Genomic DNA, 17278 nt, shown 5'->3' on the forward strand with positions numbered 1-17278 from the left:
GGGATGACTGATGGAAGGAATGCTCAGGGATCCACTTACGGAAAAGAAAATCAAACTTTGTTTAAGATGTACAGTAGGCACTTAAAACATCTTCGTTAATCTCAGATAATCAACCAGTAGGATCCTCAGTCTGTGGACAGTTAAAAATTGGTATCTGTTTTGCTAAAAATTGGAAGCCCAACAATAGCGAATGCCTCTGAGATGGGTATGTCCTTAGCATTACATATTGTCTTTATTATTTGTTTGGATTTAGCATTGGTGTGCTGGTGTGTTTGTGACTTTTCCTGTAGGAATTCAAATGTATCATGGAGGAGAAGCTAAATCTTTGTAGATTAATGCTGAACAGATTGGGAAGCCACAAAGAATCTCTTGATAAAGAGTTCATCAGATTCACAGAGATTTTGAAGAAATTCCAGCTGGAATATTCCTATTTCAGAAAAGAATTTCTTTACAGGTGATGATTTATAAATCAGAGGTACATAGTTTTGTATAATGACAAGTTTGTGATTATACCGTGGCATTCAGTTTACTTTTTAAATAAGTGTGTGCACTGATTTCATAATACTTTTTCAGAAAAGATGTTCTGTTTGAAATTTCTAGTTAAAAAATGCTATGAAATTGATGAATATGTTCAGAGTTGCAAATGGTGAACTTTAAAGATCTGTGAAAACCATAAAATGAGTTTTTTTTCTTCTAGAGAAGAAATTTAGAATTATGGAACATAGAATTCTTTTATCTACAGGGGCCTTAAAGATTGTATGGTTTGTAAATTATTTGGCTTCCAGACTCACATATTGGATCTCCAGGCTCCTATTCTAATTATACTGATTAACATGGTTAGGGTTAAGAACCTTTGGGGAGTGATGACCTTGGATTTTGTTCCTACGGTGGAGCTAGGTCATCTAGCCATGGTGGCCTTGGAGACACAGACACAAGTCTCCCTTTGCCACGTGATGTCCTGCACCTCCAAGGAACTCAGCCAGCAAGATCACCATCCTGGAGGTTAAACCAGTGGGACCATTCCATCTTCTACTGTGAACTCCAAAACCGTGAGCCAAAACAAACCTGATAAAAATGTGTGCAATAAAGGCCATAGTGGTGAGGTTTTGGGTGGAAATGAAGATACTCTGGGGAATTGAATTGAAAACCATCCTTGTCTCACTGTGCTGAAGATGCTGGCTTTTTTGTTTTCATGTCTTAGACTTGCTGGAAGGTCAAGATTAAAAAATGATGGATATGTTTATTTGGTGGAGGAGATTTTGAAACAGTAGAGAGTTCAGGTGGAGGACTAGGTATTGGCCACTTTTAGTCCATTTTACAGTGACAATTAGGAGCAGAGAATTTTGCAGGCTGGCCAGGGAAGGAATGAAGGAGAATATGGTGTGTTCAGGACAGGAAGTTACCGTAGAGAAACCACTTGTTAAAGAGATCAGCATGATGGTGGACTAGGAGGAAGCACCTGGCTCCTGGCTTCGGATCGGCGTAGCTCCGGCCGTAGCAGCCATTTGGGAGGTGAACCAACAGAAGGAAGACCTTTCTCTCTGTCTCTCTCTCTCATTGTCTAACTCTATTTGTCAAATAAAATAAAATTATATATATAAAGATATATATAAGATATATATCTTATATATATCTTTATATATATTATATATTATATATATCTTATATATATTATTATATATATAATATATATATATATATATATAAAGATCAGCGTGGCCAACAGGTAGCCACGTGCTAATTGGCATGACAGTGGGGAAAACGTTATGAAGGCTCTTCGCAACCTTGGAGGGAGCCCTCCCAGCCCAGTCCAGACACCTGGAAGGGCAGAATTGTTTCATGGAACTTGGGAGGCTTCGCATAGGCTCGCCCGAGACTGTCTCAGTGGGATTTACTCTCCTGTGTTTGGTCAGTAAAGTGCTTCGTGACTGCAGACGTGAGGCAGGTGGGCCCAGCTGTGGTTGGTGCTGGCAGCAGTGCCCAGGTGATGCTGGTTCTACAGGTGTGCAGGATGCAAGAATGATGGGGTCACGGCAGCTCCACCCAGGTTTAGGTTTCAAAGGAAAGCCTGCAGGGCCAGGTAGAGTTGGGCCACAGGGTGGGAGCACCCTCATGGGGCCTGCAATGGGACATTATCTAGGGAAGCTGTGTGAGTGAAGTGGATTTAGAGACCCTAGGAAAGTTCAGAACAAAATAGAGCAAAAACACAGCGACACCCAGTGCCTGCCAGGAAGAGCTGTGGGTATCGACGTGCAAGTTCAGAGAGCAGGAGTATGCAGAGAACAGCAGAGCTATGGAGGCACAGAGGCCTCCGTGTAGCTTTGAAAGGAAGTCTTAGACAACCTGGCAGCCCAGGAGGAGACCTGGCACAGGGGCAGAGCGCTTCAAGAGGGCCCCCGTGAGGGAAGTCCCCCACTAAAGCGATGCCTAGCTGCAGAGATGAGACTCCAGCCTCCAAGAACCGAAGCACGGGCAGCAGCCGGCAAAGCTCTGGGTATAGAGCTGGCTAAGCCCATGAGGGCCTGGCCACCCCGGGGCAAGCAGGATGCCAGACTTGGAGCCTTATAATGTAGTGCTTGCCCTGCTGGGTGTCTGTGTTACTTTGGTTTGATAGTTCCTTTCTACTTGTCTGTTAGTCCTTTTAGGCGGAGGGTTGGGTACGCTGAGCGTATTCCTTCCAAGTGTCCTTGAAAGTATGAAACTTGGATTTATATAAGCTCACAGATAAGAGTTTGCTGTGAGTCTCAGATGAAACTTGGGGCCTTTGAATTAACGCTGCACTGAATTGAAACGTTAGAATTCTTAAGGATGGGGTGATGGCACGTTATACATGAGGAGGACGTGGGTTTGACGTGAGCCCTGGGCAGAATGCTATGGTTGGAATAGTTTTACAGAGGACCCAGGCGGAAGGAGCCGAGTGAGCTGATGAGGGCCCAGGAGTTTCTAATGGAAGATGTGGACTCGAGCCCAGACCTGTTGCTGCCTGGCCCACTGGGCTTTGTGGCACCTCTGCACACAGTGCATCACTCTCCACAACTAAATTTCAGTGAAATCAGGTCATAGGAAATAGAGGCGAATGAAAGTGCAATAACCAACCATTTATCCTTCAACTAACCCTAATTCTTTGATTATGTGGAAATTCTTAAAATTTCCATGCACTGTAAACCACATACTAAATAAGGATAATGATTATATCTTTCATTGGCCACTATTGATACAGCTACCAATGCCATACGTAACACTTACGAAATGCTTTTTGAATGAACACATGAGCATGGTTATATAGCAAGCTGGACACAATACTGAAACTATGTAGTTAGAGACTAGCATAACCTTAAAGACAATTGCCAGAAGAAACTGTTCAATTCCCTCAAATAGAAGCAAACCGGAGACCAGAAGCAAGGTCAATAGCAGGAGGAACCCTGAAGAAAATGAACTTCTGCTTTCCCTAAGAAGCAGGGAGACCAAACTTCCCCATAGCGGTGAAAGGTGTGGGTTAACTGGATATGCCGCTTCCTGCCACAGATACCCTCTCCTCCCAAGGGAGTATTGAAGTTCTTTTTAGCAACGAAGATCTCCTTGGAGAGAGGCCTGTACTATCGCCACTTCGGAGTGAATCTCTGTATTATCCTACTAGACACACAAATAGCGCAGTTCAGTAGTAACGGGTGTCATCCGTGCAGGGGGTACTGTGGCAGATGCAGTACGGAGCATTTGGTCTGTATGTATCTGCAGAGAGGTTCAATCACTTGCCCGAGGTCACCCAGCTGGGAGTAAGAGACAGCTGGCTTCAGACCTAGATGTGTGTGACTTTGAAGCCAGTGCACTTTTTTTTTTTTTTTTTTTTTTGACAGAGTGAACAGTGAGAGAGAGAGAGACAGAGAGAAAGGTCTTCCTTTGCCATTGGTTCACCCTCCAATGGCCGCCGCGGCCGGTGCGCTGTGGCCGGTGCACCACGCTGATCTGATGGCAGGAGCCAGGTACTTACCCTGGTCTCCCATGGGGTGCAGGGCCCAAGGACTTGGGCCATCCTCCACTGCCTTCCCGGGCCACAGCAGAGAGCTGGCCTGGAAGAGGGGCAACCGGGACAGAATCCGGCGCCCTGACTGGGACTAGAACCCGGTGTGCTGGCGCCGCAAGGTGGAGGATTAGCCTAGTGAGCCGGGGCGCCGGCAGCCAGTGCACTTTCATCTGTTACTGCCCTACCATTGACTTGTTGAAAGCTCTGGTGCAACATTCATTGAGTACACTCTGGGGACCTCCCACTGGGCAAAGCGCTCCTGACCAACTTCACGATGGATGGAGCTCTGACTGCCGGACACAATTTAAAACAGACCCCGGATTTTAACGACGAGTGAAGACATGAGTAGAGTCTTGTGTGGGGGTGGGGAGAGTTCCATGTTTCAATGAAGTAGGAAATGTTCATGTGGGGTGATATGCAGGGCATTTGTTGGGGTTGAGGGTGCTTCCGGTGAGCTGCAAGACAAATGAGAAGAATCAAGTGGGTGACGGACAGGCAGTGAAAGTACAACCTACTCTAAGAGGAAGTGGCGAGGAAAGGGAGCCGTGGTTTGTCCATCTGAGTGCCTGTTGTTTGAGGTTTCCTCCCACCCTCCCCCAGCTGCTCAGGTGCTAGGGGATCGTAGGAAAGAGATAATGGATTAAACATTAATAAGAGACACAGGTAATGAGCAGATTATACAGAATTATTGAATGTAATGCTGTGGAATAATACGTGATAAGGAGAAAACACAAGGATAAGAAGATAGGGGACATGAAGGTCTGATCGAGAAGGAGTGGCCAGGGATGTAGGGTCTGAAGGGTGATGAATCGAGTGGAGAGCTGAGCGACGTGAGGGTGAGCTCTGTGATGATGGGGCATGTTTGTCTGTGTGCTGTTGGCCTGGCAGAATCCCTGGCACTGGGTAATGTATGCAGAGATTTGTTTTGGTAGTCTAAGAGCAGGGTATCAGCATAGGCTCAGTCTCTGGTGAGGGCTGCGTGTTGCTTTCAATTCCAGGTGGAAAGTAGATGGGTAAGCAGGTGCATGTGGAAGACAGGAGGGAGGGGCCAAGGTTGTGGTGTTATGTGTTTTTTTTTTTTTTTTTTTTTTTTTTTTTTTTTTTTTGACAGGCAGAGTGGACAGTGAGAGAGAGAGACAGAGAGAGAAAGGTCTTCCTTTTGCCGTTGGTTCACCCTCCAATGGCCGCCGCTGCAGCCGGCGCACCGCGCTGATCCTGGCAGGAGCCAGGAGCCAGGTGCTTTTCCTGGTCTCCCATGGGGTGCAGGGCCCAAGCACCTGGGCCATCCTCCACTGCACTCCCTGGCCATAGCAGAGAGCTGGCCTGGAAGAGGGGCAACCGGGACAGAATCCGGCGCCCCAACCGGGACTAGAACCCGGTGTGCCGGCGCCGCAAGGTGGAGGATTAGCCTATTGAGCCACGGCGCCGGCGGTGTTATGTGTTAAACCACCTACTGCCGTGCTGTCAGCACAGATAAGCACCAGTTTGAGTCCCAGCTGCTCCACTTCCAATCCAGCTTCCTGCTAATGTCCCTGGGAAGGTAGCAGATAGCCCAAGTACCTGGAGCCCTGTCACCTCTATTGAGACCTGGATGAAGTTCCTGGCTTCTGATTGAGGCCTGGCCCAGCACTGGGTATTGTGGCTATTTGGGGAGTGAATCAAAGGATGCAAGACCTCTTTCTCTCTCTTCTTTCTCTCTATCTCTCTGCCTTTGTCTCTCCCTTTCTTTCTGTAGCTCTGCCTTTCAAATAAATAAATGCTAAAAAATAAAAAAGCAATATAGGGTACAAAACACAAAAACCCTTTCTCATGAGAAACAACCGAGCCTCATGGGAACTGCATTAAAATCCATTCACGAGGGCAGATCCCTCATGACTTAAGTGCCTCTCGTGCCTCCCACCAAGCCTCAGCCCTAGCTTTGGTGAGGACAAACCATATTGAGTGCATAGCTTCAGGGGTATACTCTACACAGGCGATATGGCAGGTGCATAGGCCCGCCTGCTGCAGTGAGTTTGCTGTTTGAGCAGCACTAAGAAGCAGGCATTGCTCAGGTCAGATAGGAGCTGGGCTTTGGGAGGAGCCAGGGTCACAGATACAGGCAGGTGAGGTCACACTTGGCCTCACAGCCCATGTTTGAGTTAGGATTTTATTTCATATTTCATTTTGAAGGTTTATTTTGTTTATTTGTAACCAGAGTTGCAGATAGAACAAGAGGGAGAGAGAGAGATTGATCTTCCATCTGCTGGTGCACTCCCCAAATGGATACAGTGGCCAGAGCTGGGCCATGCTGAAGCCAGGAGCTCAAGTACTTGGGCCACCTTGCCTTGTTTTCCTAGGCACGTGGCAGGGAGTTGGATCAGAAGTGGAGCAGCTGGGACTTGAACTGGTGCTTATGTGAGAAGCCGGCATTACAGGTGGCAGCTTAACCCACTGAGCCACAAATAAAAGAATGAAATAAATCTCCATAATCCTAATGAAAGAGAGAGAAATGGTTTATCTGACCTAGAATCCAATTCAGGTGTTCAGTTCAGGAGCATGAACGGAGGCAGATTTTTTTTTTTTTTAAGATTTATAGATTTATTTACTTATTTGAAAGTTAGAGGAGAGGCAGAGAAATCCTCCATTTTGTGGTTCACTCCCCAAATGACTGCAACAGCCAGGGCTGGACCAAGCCAAGCCCAGAGACAGGAGCTTCTTCGGGATCTCCCACATGGGTGCAGGGGCCCAAGCACTTGAACCATCTTCCTCTGCTTTCCCAGGCATGTTAGCAGGGAGTTGCATTGGATGCAGCGATGCCAGGATTCGAACCAGCACCCATATGGGATGCGGGCCATGCATCTTAACCCTTTGTGCCACAGCACCAGATCCAAAGTCAAACATTTTTTTATGTTTAAAGATTTATTTATTAGGAAGGCAGAGTTACAGAGGCAGAGAGAGAGATATCTTCCATCCTTTTGTTGACTCCCCAAATGGCTGCAATGGTTGGAACTGGGCCAATCTGAAGCCAGGAGCCTGGAGCTTCTTCCAGGTCTCCTGGATGGGTGCAGTGACCCAGGGACTTGGGCCTTCATCCAGTGCTTTCCCAGTCACATTAGTAGGGAGCTGGGTCAGAAGTGGAGCAGCTGGGACTTGAACCAGTGCCCATATGGGATGCCAAAGCTGCAAGCTGCGGCTTTACCTGCTACACTACCGGGCTGCCCCCGCCCCCCAAAGTGAAACTCTTAACAAGAAGAAAATATTAAAAAGTATGAAACAGAAACTCTCAAGGTAAAGGATAACTGAAGTAAAATTTCACAAGAGGGGTTAGATCCAGCTGAAGAAAAGATCCGTGAACTTTAAAAAAAGATAATAGCAACCTTCTTCAGAGAAGCAAAAAGAATAAAAAAAGGACTGGAAGACTGACCACAGCTTAAGGTTCTTAATTATAATAATATATGCATTTTCAGAATCCTGAAGGAAATGAGATAAAAGGGCAGAAAGGTTACTCAAAGAAATAATAATTCCATATTCCCCAAATCTGGGGAAAGAATTGGACAGCTAGATCCAAAGAAAAATACACTGTAACATATTATGACATTTTTAGAGGTCAAAGGTAAAATTGTGAACGCAACAAGGTAAAAGATTGGTCACATCAGAAGGGCTGCCTCTAAGAGTCCCAGCAAGTTCTCAGCAGAAACTTGGCAGGCCTGAGTGGAGTGCGGTGATGAATCCAGAAATGGAGAGGATACAGACTTGGCAAGAAGACTCGAGCCGAGGGACTTCCTCATCACTGGATGGGCCTTACGAGAGATGTGCAAGGGGGTTCTTCCAGTGGGATTGAAACTGCTGAGCAAGACAAAAGCACGTGATGGTGGAAGATGGGCTGACAAAGGTAACTAGATAGGCAAACACAGAACATTGGGATAATGTAGTGGAGGTAGATAAATCATAACTTTAGTATATAAGTTACAAGACAAAGTACTGTAAGTGGCTCTAAGTATATTATGAACATTTAACATAACAACGTAACATGTAGTCGTGACATCAGTAACATGAAATGTGTGAAGGAGGTGTAAGTACAGAGTTCATGTTGTGATTGCAATTAAGTTGTTACTAGCTTAAAGTGAACTGTAATAACCATAAGATAGTCTATATTAAGCTGCATGGTAACACAAAGAGAATACCTGTAAAAGAGACATACAACACAAGAGAAGGAAGGAAAGCATTGCTATACAAAAAATAAAAATAAAAAAATACAACAAGAGGAAAAGAAAGGTGAGAGAATCAAAGTGGCAACAGGAGTTCTTTTGTATCAACAATTGCTTTAAATGTTGCTGGATTCACTATGAAGAGACATGGAGTGGCCAAAAGTATTTAGGAAAGCAATCAAAATACATACTGTATACAAGAGATGTTCTTTAGATTCAAGGACATGTAGGGTGACACTGAAGGGATGGAAAAAGATATTCAATGAAAATAGCAACCAAAAGACAGCAAAGCTAACTATACTTACATCAGACAAGTCAAAAATGGACTTCAAGTAAAAAAATGTCACAAAACATAAGACATTCTATAAAAAGTTCATTTCACCAGAAAGAGATAATAATGACAGATTTGGATATACCTACCACCAGAGTACCTTCACAAATACAGCAAACACTGGCAGAATTGAAAGAAGAAATACCTGACAATATTTTAATAGGAGACTTCAGTTCTCCATTTTCCTTAATGGATAGAACAGATAGAAAAGTCAATAAGGAAATAGCATACTTGCACAATGCTACAGACCAGATGGACCTCACAGATACATGCTGATCATTATACCCCACTTGTCATAGACGTGGAACATTCTCCAGGGTAGATCACACATCAGGGTACGAACCCAGTGTTAACAAGTCTAAGAAGTTTGAAATCATTTTGAGTAGCTTTTTTCTTGCCATCATGCATGAAACTTCAAGGAAGAGTAGAATATTAACAAATACTTGGAAATTAAACAACACACTGCTAAACAACCAGTGAATCAAAGAAATCAAAATGGGAGATTGGAAGTATCTCTGGGTGGAGACAAACGAGAACAAAACTGCATGCTACAATCTATGGGAAATAGCAAAAGTAAGTGCCAAGAGAGAAGCGGATAGTGATAAATGCATCATAGAAAGAACAAATATACCAAGCAACAGGAAATAGAAAAGAACTTAAGCCCCAAGTTAGCAGAAGGAATGAAATAACAGATTAGATAAGAACTAAATAATAGAAAAGGCAACAAAATGCGTGTTTTTTTTTTTTTTCTTAAACCAAACGTTTAGACTAAGACCGAAAGAGAAGACTGAAATCAAATCATGAATGAAAGAAGAGGAGGCAGGCATTTGGTATGGTGATTAAGATGTTCCTTGGAACATCTGTATCCTATGTGGGAGTGCCTGGGTTTGAGTCCGGTTCTGCCCCCTCTTTTTTTTTTTTTTTTTTAAGGAGAAATTTTTTTTTATTTAGTAAATATAAATTTCCAAAGTACAGTTTATGGATTACATTGGCTCCCCCCCACCATAATTTCCCTCCCACTCGCACCCCTCCCATCTCCCGCTCCCTCTCCCATTCCATTCACATCAAGATTCATTTTCAATTATCTTTATATACAGAAGATCGATTCAGTATATACTAAGTAAAGATTTTGTCAGTTTGCGCCCACACAGAAACACAAAGTGTAAAAATACTGTTTCAGTACTAGTTATAGCATTACTTCACATTGGACAACACATTAAGGACAGATCCCACATGAGAAGTAAATACACAGTGACTCCTGTTGTTGACTTAACAATTTTTTTTTTTTATCTTTTATTTAATGAATATAAATTTCCAAAGTACGACTCATGGGTTACAATGGCTTCCCCCCCCATACCGTCCCTCCCACCCACAACCCTCCCCTTTCCCACTCCCTCTCCCCTTCCATTCACATCAAGATTCATTTTCGATTATCTTAATATACAGAAGATCAGCTTAGTATACCTTAAGTAAGTATTTCAACAGTTTGCTCCCACACAGAAACATAAAGTGAAAAATAATAGATGATTTTTTTTTAAATGATGATGAAATCAGATCAGACCTATTGTCATGTTTAATCCCAGTGAGAGTCAAGTTGGGAATTGATAATTTCTTTCTTTCTTTTTTTTTTTTTTTTTTTTTTTTTTACAGAAGATCAGTTTAGTGTACATTAAGTAAAGATTTCAGTCGTTTGCACCCCCATAGAAACACAAAGTGAAATATGCTGTTTGAGTACTCGTTATAGCATTAAGCCTCAGTGTACAGCACGTTAAGGACAGAGATCCTACATGAGGAGTAAGTGCACAGTGACTCCTGTTGTTGACTTTACCAATTGACACTCCTGTTTATGGCATCAGTAATCTCCCTATGCACCAGTTATGAGTTTCCAAGGCTATGGAAGCCCCTTGAGTTCTCCGACTCTTATCTTGTTTAGACACGGTCATAGTCAAAGTGGAGGTTCTCTCCTCCCTTCAGAGAAAGGCACCTCCCTCTTTGAAGACCTGTTCTTTCCACTGGGATCTCACTCACAGAGATCTTTTTGCCAGAGTGTCTTGGCTTTCCATGCCTGAAATACTCTCATGGGCTTTTCAGCCAGATCCGAGTGCCTTTAGGGCTGATTCTGAGGCCAGAGTGCTATTTAGGACATCCGCCATTCTATGAGTCTGCTGAGTATCTCACTTCCCATGTTGGATCACTCTCCCCTTTATTTATTCTATCGGTTGGTGTTAGCAGATACTAGACTTGTTTATGTGCTCCCTTTGACTCTTAGTCCTTTCATTATGATCAATTGTGAACTGAAATTGATCACTTGGACTAGTGAGATGGCATTGGCACATGCCACCTTGATGGGATTGAATTGGAATCCCCTGGTATGTTTCCAACTCTACCAATTGGGGCAAGTCAGCCCGAGCATGTCCCAAATTATACATCTCTTCCCTCTCTTATTCCCACTCTTATGTTTAACAGGGATCACATTTCAGTTAATTTTTAACACTTAAGAATAACTGTGTGATAATTACAGAATTAAACCAGTCATATTAAGTAGAACAGACAAAAAAAAAATACTATGAGGGATAATGTATTAAGTTGTCCATTAGCAGTCAGGGCTATGCTGATCAAGTCACCATTTCTCATAGTGTCCATTTCACTTCAGGAGGTTTCCTTTTTGGTGTTCAGTCAGTTGTCACCGATCAGGGAGAACATATGGTATTTGTCCCTTTGGGACTGGCTTACTTCACTCAGCATGATGTGTTCCAGATTCCTCCATTTTGTTGCAAATGACTGGATTTCGTTGTTTCTTACTGCGGTATAGTACTCTAAAGAATACATATCCCATAATTTCTTTATCCAGTCTACCGTTGATGGGCATTTAGGTTGGTTCCAGGTCTTGGCTATTGTGAATTGTGCTGCAATAAACATTAGGGTGCAGACCGCTTTTTTGTTTATCAATTTAAACTCCTTTGGGTAAATTCCAAGGAGTGGGATGGCTGGGCCGAATGGTAGGGTTATATTCAGGTTTCTGAGGAATCTCCAGACTGATTTCCATAGTGTCTGCCCCCTCTTTTGACTTCTTGCTACTGCACACTGTGGGACATGGCAGCAGGCGATGTTTCAAATAGTGGGATCCCTGCCATCCAAATGGGAGACCTGCATTTTGGGCTTGGACGTCAGGTTGGGCAAACTCAGGCTTTTGGAGAGAGAACCAGAAATCCCTGCCTCCCCTCCCCTCCCCTCCCCTCCCCTCCCCTCCCCTCCCCTCCCCTCCCCTCCCTTCCTCCCTCCCTCCCTCCCTCCCTCCTTTCCTCCCTCCTTCCGTGTTTCTCTCTCTCTCTCTGCCTTTCATATGAAAAATGAAAGAGATACTGTAACTGAATACAAGGAAATAAGAAAGATCACAATAAAAGATGACTAAGAACAATTATGTGACAACCATGTGCATAATTTATAAGAAATAGATGCTTTGCAACAAATATGCTACAAAGACTGAATCATGGAAAAACAATCTGAACAGACTTATAACTATTGAGATTTAGTCAGTAATCAAACACCACCCCACCTGCCACCACGACAAAAGTCCAGGACAAGATTGTTCTATACACTTAGAGAACTTAAATGTCAAGTCCCTTTGAAAGTGTTTAAAATGTGAAGAGGAGGGAGCACTTAGAAATTTGTGAGGCCAGCATTACTCTAATACCAAAATCAGGTAAAAGCACTACAAGAGAAAAGCTCCAGGCCAGTATCTCTGATGAATATACTATACATGTGGAATCCTCAAGAAAATATAGCAAGATGCATTCAACAGCATGTTAAGAAGCTCTTACACCATGAGCGAGTGGGATTCATTCCTAGGACGAAAGATGGTTCAACATAAGCAAGTCAATTAATGTAATACAGCACATTAACAGAAAGAAAGATACCACGTGACCATCTCTGTGGATGCAGAAAAGGCATTTGACAAAATTCAAGAGTGTTTCCCGTAAAAACTCAAACCCGTAGTTGAAGGAAGCTAACTCAACATAATAAAAGTCATGTATAAAAATCCTACAGCTAACATCTTATTCAATTATGAAAAATCTTAAAGCTTTTTAAGATCCTGAGTAAAGCAAAAATGTTCACTCTGGCCATTTCTATTCAACATAATGGTAGAAGTCCTAGCCGGAGTATTTAATAAAAAGAAGGAAATACAAACTGGAAAGGAGAAAGTAAAATTATTTATTTGCCAATAACTTAATCTTATATGTGGAAAACACTAATGATGCCATAAAAAACCCATAATCTGTTACTATAAACAAATATAGGAAAGTTGTAGGATACAATGTCAACATATTAGATGAGTTTAATTTCTATAAAATAGAAAAAGGAAAATATTCTTATATTATGATCAGAACAGATAGAAGGCTCATATCCTGAAAGCCATACAACATTGAGGAGAGAAAGGAAAGGGGACATAAATGAATGGAAAGACTTTTTTGTTCATGGGTTGGAAGACTTAATATTGTTCAAATGTCCATAGTACCCAAAGTGATCCATAGATTTAATATAACCCCTAGCAAAAATCCTTGTGACAAATAAAAAAATAGAAAAGTCTAAAATTCATATAGAACCACCAAGGATTCTGCATAATCAAAACAATGTTGAAAAATAAAAGATGAGACATTATTCTTCCTGGTTCCAACACTCTTCACAATATTACAGTAATTCCATCAATATGGCATTGGCATAAAGAAAGGAATGGAGCCCAATGGAACAGAATAGAAAGATTGAAAATAAACTCGGGCAAATACACTCAACTGATCGTTGACAAAGATGCCAGACCTACACAGTGGAGGAAGTTTAGTCTCTGTAAAAATGGTGCTGAGAAAACTGGATGTCCACAGGTCGAAGAATGAAATTGGACCCTTGTCTTACAGCATATACAAAAATCAACTCAAAGTGCAATACAATGTTGATAGCTGAAACTAAAGAGCTTCTAGAAGAAAACATGAGGTGGGAGTAGGCCGGAGGAGCGCTTTCTGATGCTGGTGTTGACAATGTTGTTTAGGACATGCAAAGCACAGGCAACAAAAGCAAAAGTCGATGCTTGAGATGATGTCAACAAACCTGCGCGCAAAAGAAAACAATGTGAAAATGCAACCTGCAGAATGAAGGGGAATATTTTCAAACTGTATACTTTTTTTTTTTAACAGGCAGAGTGGACAGTGAGAGAGAGAGACAGAGAGAAAGGTCTTCCTTTGCCATTGGTTCACCCTCCAATGGCCACTGCGGCTGGCGTGCTGTGGCGGGCACACTGCTCTGATCCAAAGGCAGGAGCTAGGTGCTTATCCTGGTCTCCCATGGGGTGCGGGACCCAAGCACCTGGGCCATCCTCCACTGCACTCCCTGGCCACAGCAGAGAGCTGGCCTGGAAGAGGGGCAACCGGGACTAGAACCCAGTGTGCCAGCGCCGCTAGGTGGAGGATTAGCCTATTGAGCTGCGGCGCTGGCCCCAAACTGTATACTTGACAAAGGGTAATATCCAAAATATGTTAAACTTTTACAACTCGATAGCAGCAGCAGCAGCAGCAACCCCACATTTTAAAGTGGAGGAAGGGCTTGAATAGACATTTTTCCAAAGAAGAGATAAAAGTGGGCTAACAAGTATATGAAACGATGCTCAACATTGCTAATCATTCTTCAATGTCCTCCATCTGTCAGGATGGCTATTATAAAAGCCAAATTGTGTTGGCAAGAATGTAGAGAAATTATAAACCTTGCGTGCTTTTGATGGGAATACAATATGGTGGAGGCGCTCTGGAAGACAGTACAGAGATTCCTCAAAATATTAAAAATGGAACTCTTGTATGATCCAGCAATCCCACTTACAGACATTTATCCAAAAGAATTAAAACCAGGATCCCGAAGATGTATTTGCATTTCCATGTTCATGGCAGCATTACCCTCAATAACCAAGATGCAGAAACAAACTGGCAGCGGAACAAGACTAAAGCAAATATGGTGTAAGCATACAGTGGAATATTATGCAACGTCAGGAAACAAGGAAATTCTGCTATGTGTGACAACATGGATAAATGTGGAGACCTTCTTAAATAGGTCACAGAAGGGCAAATACTGCACGGCTACACTTACTGAGGTATGTAAACTAGAAGTCGAGAGTGGAATGGTGGTTGCCAATGGATACAGGGAAGTCGCTGTTCAGTGGACTTAGAGTTTTGTTTGTGTAAGATTAGTGTGTTCTTGGGACCAGCGCTGCAGCGCAGCAGGTAAAGCTGCCACCTGCGGTGCCGGCATCCCATATGGGCACCAGTTCGGGTCTTGGCTGTTCCACTTCTGATCCAGCTCTCTGCTACGGCCTGAAAAAGCAGTAGAAGATGGCCATAGTGCTTGGGCCCCTGTGGGAGAACCAGAAGAAACTTCTGTCTTGTGGTTTCAGATCAGAGTAGCTCTTGCTGTAGCAGCCATCGGAGAGTGAATCGGTGGGTGGAAGACCTCTCTCTCTCTCTGTCTCTGCCTCTCTGTAGTTTTGCCTTTCAAATAAATAAATCTTTTTAAAAAGGTTATTATGTTCTGGAGATCTACTACACAACATTATGGCTATAAGTGACCATAAGGTGTTGTACATGCAAACACTTGTTAAGAGGGTAGAATTTTTGTTAAAATGATCATGCCACAGGTAAAAAAAAAAAAAAAAACAAACTAAGCTATTGAAGAATTGTGAAAAGTATGTGTGTGTGGAGAATTTGTTTTGTTTAGAGTTTGGTTTGCTTGTTTGCTGCAATAGAAAGCCTCTGATGTGGGTCCTGTCCTAACGAGGGCGGGATTTATGCCCATGGACCGTCGGTTTCTGACTGGCTAGGAAGCATTTGAGAAGCAGGCAAAAAACCTAAACTTGATGGTACCTCCTCACTGCTTGGAAACTTCTGAAATGCATCATCCCTTTGAGTTACAATCCTTATTTAAGTCAAATTGTTTCCAGGTGATTATTGGTATGCTGACATATGGGACGGATTAAATAGCCTCATCAGGTGACAGAAAGCAGGTGCATTTTTATATATTTGGAGGATAAGTCTCAGAACCAAATGAGGAGTAGCACTGACACTCAGAGATGAAAGGTGGGGCAGGAAGGGAGAGGGAAGGGCTTCAGGAGGGGGAGGGCTGTAGTGGAATTACTCGTAGCCAGCGTTCATCTGTCATCTGCGTTGGGGGCAGCCCTCCGTGTACTGATGCACATGGTTATACCTGATGACCATGCTTAGGGAGAGAGGCTGCAGTCTTGAGGCAAAGCTTGTATTTCTTTTCTTTCTCCCTCTCTTCTTTTCCAAAGATTTACATTATTTACTTGAAAAGCAGAGCTACAGAGAGAGAGAGAAAACAAAAATGAACAAGCGCTTTCATCTGCTGGTTCACTCTGCAGACAGCCACAACTGCCAGGACTGGGACAGGCTAAAACCAGGAGTTTGGAACTTTTTCCTGGTCTCCTGCAGGGGAGACAGGGACCCAGGTACTTGTATTGTCACTTGCCTTGCCCGGAGCATGAGCACGAAGCTGGATCAGAAGTGGAACAGCGAGACTAGAATTGGCTCTCCTGTTTGGGCCATTGGCACTACAAGTGGCAGTTCAGCCTTCTTCCTCCCCTTTTTCTTCCTTTTTTTTTTTTTTTCCCCTGTAAGATCTACCCAGGTGTGTAAACATTACACCTGTCACCTTGACCTCATTGTAGAACCATCCTCCAAGCCTGGAACCAGCACGAAGGTGTATGAATGTGGCCAGTGGAGAAGTGAACACACCAGTGTAAAGTGGGAAACACAATGTCTTTTTGGCTAAGTGATCACTAGGATGGCTTTGCTTAGAATTCTACACCTAGGAAGTATGTATAGACTTTCACTTTTTGCTCTGATCTCTCAGCAGGTGCATAAGCTAGAGCTTCTCAGAATCTCCCAGAGTGACACTTGGTTGAAATGTCACTCACAGCTTGTGGTTTGCACTTTTTTTTTTTTTAATCTTCAGACAGCAACCAGCGCAAGATGATGCTGTGGGGCAGGAAGCTGTCATCAGGAAGAAGCTTCAAGAAGCTAGCCAACGGTGGGAGGTCGCGGGGGAGCTGGTAGGTTGCTCCTTGACTGCATTAGATCTGGGGGAAGTCTCCTTGGTGTGCTTCAAGTCAAGAGATAAAAATGGAGGAACCCAAAAAAAAAAAAAAGCAAAAGAGGAACTGTGAAGCCCAGTCCCTAGCGACCAGCAGTGAGCGGAGGAAGTAGAAGGGGAGCTGTCGGAGAGGGGGTGGGAACAGCCTGCTGATGAAAGAGGCAACTGCAGAGAGAGGCGACCTGACGTATCAGGACTCTGGTGGCTGTAGAAGCAGCTCAGGCACCCCCAGCCCATGCAAACACAGGATTGCAGAAGTCGAGTCGAAGCTTATCACTTCCCTGAGAAGAAAAGCACATTTTCAGTTCTGTGTGCCTATTAAGAGCGAGCGCTCGGTAGCTTTCGTCCCTGGCCACGCGGCTGAAATCCAGCTTTCACTGTGTGTGTCCAGGTGGAGGCTCGAGATGAGGCAGCCCAGGCTGCCGGGGAAAAGGCGGAATCTTTGCAGCATAAATTAGAGGAAGCAGTTTCCGAACAACGGAACCTCCCAGCTATAAATACCGAGGGATCGAACACTTGCCAGATACTTGAGCAGAAGAGGAGAGGACTGAAAAGTGAGTAGCAATTATCCATTTACACTGCAGCTCAGGCCCCCTG

General features: G+C 43.6%; 1 protein-coding gene across 1 annotated transcript in view; it reads left to right on the plus strand.

Moving 5' to 3' along the window:
• Window positions 1–16518: 16518 nt before the first annotated feature.
• Window positions 16519–17278, plus strand: part of IRAG2 (inositol 1,4,5-triphosphate receptor associated 2) — a 59463-nt gene continuing 58703 nt past the window's right edge. Inside the window, 2 exon segments of the mRNA XM_070049517.1 lie at window positions 16519–16640; window positions 17073–17235. The gene's annotated coding sequence lies outside the window, so the exon portion shown is untranslated.

This window comes from Oryctolagus cuniculus, chromosome 9 (genome assembly GCF_964237555.1).
Source record: "Oryctolagus cuniculus chromosome 9, mOryCun1.1, whole genome shotgun sequence".
Lineage (NCBI taxonomy): Eukaryota > Metazoa > Chordata > Mammalia > Lagomorpha > Leporidae > Oryctolagus > Oryctolagus cuniculus.